Here is a 6000-nt window from a genome sequence, read left to right on the forward strand (position 1 = left end):
GTACGCGTGGGTGATGTTGTGCCTTGGGCACAGTGCCCGCACTAGGCCAGCACAACTTTCGGCCTGACACCTCTTTACGCCGATTTGTAAGGTCACGCGTACGCGTGGGTGACGTGTACGCGTGGAAGACTGATTTTGTAATTGATGCGGACGCATCAGGGACGCGCACGCGTGGGCGTGTTTGTGCCTAAAGCACGCCTCCAGCCATTCTCCCGCGTAACTTTCTGTAAGGTTTAGCGTCGCATGTGACGCGTGCGCGTGATTCACGCGCACGCGTGGGACGCGTTTTTTTTTTAATGCAAAATGCAGAATGCAGCATGCAGATGCTAATGCAAACATTATGAATGACACTAATAAAATTAAAATAAAATAAACTAGGAATAAAAGGAACGATTATACCATGGCAGGTTGTCTCCCACCTAGCACTTTTAGTTAAAGTCCTTAAGTTGGACATATGGTGAGCTCCGTGTCATGGTGGCTTGTGCTTGAACTCATCCAGGAATCTCCACCAATGTTTGCAATTCCAATAGCCTCCTCCGGGATCCCATACTAGTTGCACAAAGCCTTCAAGCAAGTTAAAGCAAGTGACATGGCTCCGGGAATGTTGGTTGCTAGAATGAATTACGGGGTCCCAAACGTTGCTTTTGCACCCGTCTTTGCCGTGATCATCATTGTTCCAACTGGGTGGCACGCAATTTAAATTCTCATTGAGACATCCAAACAACTTTCTAGACCCATACAATTTAGTATTCTTCCAACCATGATAATTCAGCCATGAGCTTCCTACCACAATGAACCTAGGATTGTGTTGCCAACCACTAACCATCTCCCTCTTACTCTTATAGCCACAAAGAGCTCTAAGTTGCCCATCCGCCTCAAGCAAGGCATATTCAAGTGGGCTAATTAAGCTTAGAGATGAGAGATTTACCCACTTGAATGAAGGGATGGATGGTGATGGCTTTGGGGGAGAGGTCTCCAACAACCTTGGCAAGGTGATCTCCAGCTCCATTCCCTTGGGCTCTTCTTTGACAACTTCCACCTCTTTGCAAGCTTCTTCAATATCAACATCTTCCTCTCGGTAGCTTTCTTCCAATTTGATCTCTTCTTCATTATTCACCAATGGCATGGGAGGTTGTGCTTCTTCTTCTTTGATCTCCATGTCTAGTCCAATGGGAGAGGATTCAAATGTAGATAAGAATTCATCAATGATTGAATCTATCTCTTGATCATTCCCTTCAAAGTCTTCAACCATGGTATGCCTTGGAGGTTGTACACCCTCCTCAACATCAAATTCAAACTCCTTAGAAGGGGGCTCTATGACTGGGCTTTCCCATGGACGTTCCGCATCTCCTAAGTCTTCAACAAATTCTTCTTCTTCGATAATTCCAGCTTCCTCCACTTGTTCCAATTCAAAGTCATGCTCCTTACTGTCCACTGGAGTTTCTAGTGTCTCCTTCATGCTACGTTCTTCATTAGATTCTCCACATGAAGCCATGGGGGTTCCTTGAGTGTCCGAACGTCTGGAAGGTAATTGATTTATTGCCTGCTCCAGTTGATGAAAGGTTGCATGAAATTGATCTACTATTTTCTTGAGGCAAGCCTGTGATTCTTGGGTCGATGGATATGGACATGGTGTATATGGAAGTGGTGGTTCTTGGGAGTAATTAGATTGGAATTGGGGTGAATAAGGGTTAGGATTATATGGAGGTGAATGGTTGTAGGTGGCTTGTGAGTATGGTGGTTCAAAGCTATGTTGAGGAGGTGGTTTATTGGCATATGATGGAGCTTGCTGGTAACTACAAGGGGGTCTACCATATCTATCATCTTGGTACGCACCTTGGAATGGCTCTTAACCATAGTAATTTGGTGGAGGTTGGTTGTCACGAAAAGGTCCACCATAACTATTGTATTGGCATGCATTGTAGAATGGTCGTTGTCCATGGTATCTTGGAAGGTGTTGTTGCCAAAAGGGTTGATCAGATCCTCGTGGCTCCTTCCATCTGTAATTGTTTCGACCTTGATGCATGTTTCTGTTATAGCTTCCACTCCTTTCAACAACATTAGAACCAAACTCAAAGAGACGGGGGTGAGAACTCATAGTAACTAATAAAAATTAAAAACAAAAATAAAAACAAATAAACAAGCAAAATAAAATATTTACAATAACCAATAATAAGGCACACGTTTGCAATTCCCCAACAACGGCGCCATTTTGACGAACGGATTTTTGCCGGTAAGGAATTTTACAAAAATAATCACGTTGCAAATATAGTTTCTAAACCAACAGAGAATCCTTTCGTACAAAAGTTTTGGTTGTCACTTAAGCAAACCCAATAAAATTTATAACCGAAGTATTTAAACCTCGGGTCGCTTCTCAAGGAATTACAGGGAAGTATGATTTATTATTGGTTATGGAAAAAGGTATATTTTTTTGTTTTTGAAATAAGGAACAGGAAAATAAATTAACAAGAAAGTAAATTAATTATCATGAAAACCATTGCAAGGTATAAGAACTAGAAATTCCATCCTAGTTATCCTTATCAGGTGTGATGAGAATTGGCTTTTGCTCCAACTTAGTTAACCCTTACTAAAAAAAGGAAAGTCAAATGGACTAATCAATTTGATTCCTCAAGTCCTAGTCAACTCCTATGGAAAGACTAGCTTTAGAGGGATCCAAATCAATAAGCAAATTCCAATTTTCAATCAACAGCTGAGTTTGATAACTCAAGTGTCACCAATTACTCAACCAAAGCAAAGGGGGAAAAATCTAAATTATTTATATCATAAATAGAAGAAAGCAATCATAAATCTGAAATACCTCAAATTATATTAAATAGAATATTCAAATCTAACATGAAGAGTTCATAAGCCAATTGGCAACATAAGTAATTAACAAGTGAAAGCATTAGAATAAATAAAAGTAGAAGAAAAACTAAATTAAAGGAACATTGAACCTTGAATGAAGAAGAAGTAAACCATAAACCTAAAACTAAGAGAAATCCTAAATCCTAAAACCTAAGAGAGAGGTGAGAGCCTCTCTCTCTAGAAAACTACATCTAAAACCTAAAAATTGTGAATTATGAATGTTGTCTTCATGAATTGATGGATTCTCCCACTTTATAGCCTCTAATATGTGTTTTCTAGGCCGAAAATTGGGTCAGAAACAGCCCAAAAATTGCCCCCAGCAATTTCTGATACGTCCAGCACGCGGCAAAGTCACGCGTGAGCATCGTCCACGCGTGAGCGTCGTCCACGCGTGAGCATGGATTGGATTTTTGCCAGGTCACGCGTGCGCGTGATCCACGCATGCCCATTGCCTATCTTCAGGGCAGCTATAGCAAATTATATATTGTTGCGAAGCCCCGGATGTTAGCTTTCCAACGCAATTAGAACTGCCTCATTTGGACTTCTGTAGCTCATGTTATGGTCAATTTAGTATCAGGAGGTCAAGCTAGACAGCTTTAGCAATTCCTTCAGTTTCTTGTATTCCTTCCACTTTTGCATGCTTCCTTTCCATCCTCTGAGCCATTCCTGCCCTGTAATCCCTAAAATCACTTAACGCATATATCACGGCATCGAATGGTAATAAAGGATAATTAAAATTTGACAGTTTAAAGGTCTAGGAAACATGTTTTCAATTATATCACAGAATCATGAAGGATTTGTAAAACCATACAATTTATATGAATAAGTGAGTAAAGAATCGATAATAACCACTCAATTGAGCACAAGATAAACCATAAAATAGTGGTTTATCATAGTACCAGAGTTCAAAGGGTTCCTCTCAGAAGTGCATATTGGTTGTTAGCAACCATCTCAATAAGCTTATTAGCCTCTTCAAGCATCTTCTTCATATGTAGGGAACTACCTGCAGAGTTGTCCAGTGACATCTTGGCCATCTCAGTGAGGCCATCATAAAAGATCTGCAGCCTGGTCCATTCTAAAAACATGTCAGGAGGACACTTCCTAATCATCAGCTTGTATCTCTCCCAAGCTTCATAGAAAGACTCTCCATCTTTCTGTATGAAGGTTTGGACATCTATCCTAAGCTTAGTCAGCTTTTGAGGTGGAAAGAACTTGGTCAGAAATCTAGTGACCACCTTGTCCCACGTGTCCAGGCTCTCCTTGGACTAAGAGTCAAGCCGCTACTTTGCTCTGTCCATTACATCAAATGGGAAGAGCATGAGCTTGTAGACCTCATGATTCACTCCATTCGTCTTCACAGTATCACAAATCTGCAAGAAGTTAGAAATGAATAAGTTTGGATCTTCCTGTGAGAGTCTATGAAACTGGCAATTATGCTGCACCAGAGTGATCAGTTGAGGTTTAAGCTCAAAATTATTGGCACGAATGGCGGGTACAGCTATTTTGCGCCCATAGAAGTTAGGAGTGGGTGCAGCATATAAGCTAAGCGTCCTCCTTGCTTACTCATTAGCGTTAGGTTTCCCACCCTTAACGTTCATAGCTTCCTTCTCAAAGGTCTCCTTGAAATTCTCTCTGGCTTTGTAAGCTTTAGCTTGTTGCAAACGCCGCCTCAAGGTCCTCTCAAGTTCAGAGTCAAACTTAAGAAGGGGTTCTTTATCCCTGTTCCTGCTCATAAACAAACAAAAGACAAAGAAAAAGTGGGAGTCTCTATGTCAAAGTATAGAGAACTTCCAGTGAGACATCCCATGTAAAAAGAAATAAAATAAAATAAAATAAAATAAGATAAAATAAAGTAAGCAATTAACTAAAAAATTTGAAAATAAAAATGAAAAAGTAACTTAAAAATTTTGTAATTGAGAAGAAAAGGATGTAAAAATTTTCGAAAATATAAAGGAGAAAACATTAAAGGGACACCAAACTTAAAATCAGAAATTAAGGGAAAATAAATAAAATTAAAAACCAAAAATTAAAGGAAAAAGAAAATAAATAAAACTAAAAAAATACCTAACCTAAGCAACTATACAACTAGTAGTTGTCAATCACAAATAATCCCCGGCAACGGCGCCAAAAACTTGGTGCAGGAATTCGAGATTCCCACAGCTTAACCGGCAAGTGCATCGGGTCATCCAAGTAATACTCCAGATGAGTGAGGGTCGATTCCACAAGGATTGTCGGACTGAGCAATAATGGTTATCCAGTTGGTTTAGTTAGGCAAACAGAAAAAGGTTGTTTGGTGAGTCAACTTGCATAAACAATAAATAAACCAATAAAGAGAGGAAATAAGGGGTTTGCCGTAAAAGCAGTATGAGAAAACAGTTAACGCTTCGAAGATGTTTACTTTTTCGGATTAAAAGTTCTTACCAACTATTTTAACAATGCATGATTCAATTCATGGTAAACTGTAAATGTCTAAACCCTCATCTCTTAGTGATTTAGCCTCCTCTAACCTTCATTAACCGCCACTCTCATGGTCACTTAATTTCGATTAGAGGGTTTAAGTTCAAAAACTAGTTTTTAGCCACAGAAACCCTAATTACCCGAAGCTAACAGGATTATATGTCACATATCCCAATTAGTTTATGTAATTAGAGATTTAGGAGGAATTTGTTTTCAAGTTGTAGTTCAAGCGAGATAACTCTTTCGAGAATCACAAGAACTCATGTAGAATAAGGGTCATACTCTCGTTCCACCCAAATTCATAAGATTAAAAATCAAAACAATCCTTGAAAAGAAGCAATACATTAATTAGAATAGAGAAGTAATAGTCTTAATCCATAAAAATAAACAGAACTCAAAACCTTAACCAAGAGGTTTAGTTGCTCATGACTTACAGAGAAACTAGGATTCTGAAAAACGTGTGGAAGGGCGAAGATCTGAATACAAGAGATCTTTTTTCCTTTTATACTAATCTAATTTGATACAGAAATAAAATAAAATAATCATTTCTAAAACTAAAAGATATTGTTTGTAAATAAAAATTACAAAAAGAAAATAAAATATAACTAATACTAAATGCTAGATCCACTAGAGATGCTCCAAGAGTGGGCCTTCACATTCGAATTCAGCTTGCTGGCG

The 6000-nt window shown here is 38.9% G+C and overlaps 1 non-coding gene across 1 annotated transcript; it reads left to right on the plus strand.

The window, feature by feature from the left end:
* Positions 1-3948: 3948 nt before the first annotated feature.
* On the plus strand, positions 3949-4052 carry LOC148569126 (small nucleolar RNA R71). The gene has a single exon (XR_015882558.1). It is a non-coding gene; the product is annotated as a small nucleolar RNA R71 (small nucleolar RNA).
* The last annotated feature ends 1948 nt before the right edge of the window (positions 4053-6000 follow it).

The sequence above is a fragment of the Arachis ipaensis genome, chromosome B4, assembly GCF_059453495.1.
Source record: "Arachis ipaensis isolate K30076 ecotype BB chromosome B4, ASM5945349v1, whole genome shotgun sequence".
Taxonomy (NCBI): domain Eukaryota; kingdom Viridiplantae; phylum Streptophyta; class Magnoliopsida; order Fabales; family Fabaceae; genus Arachis; species Arachis ipaensis.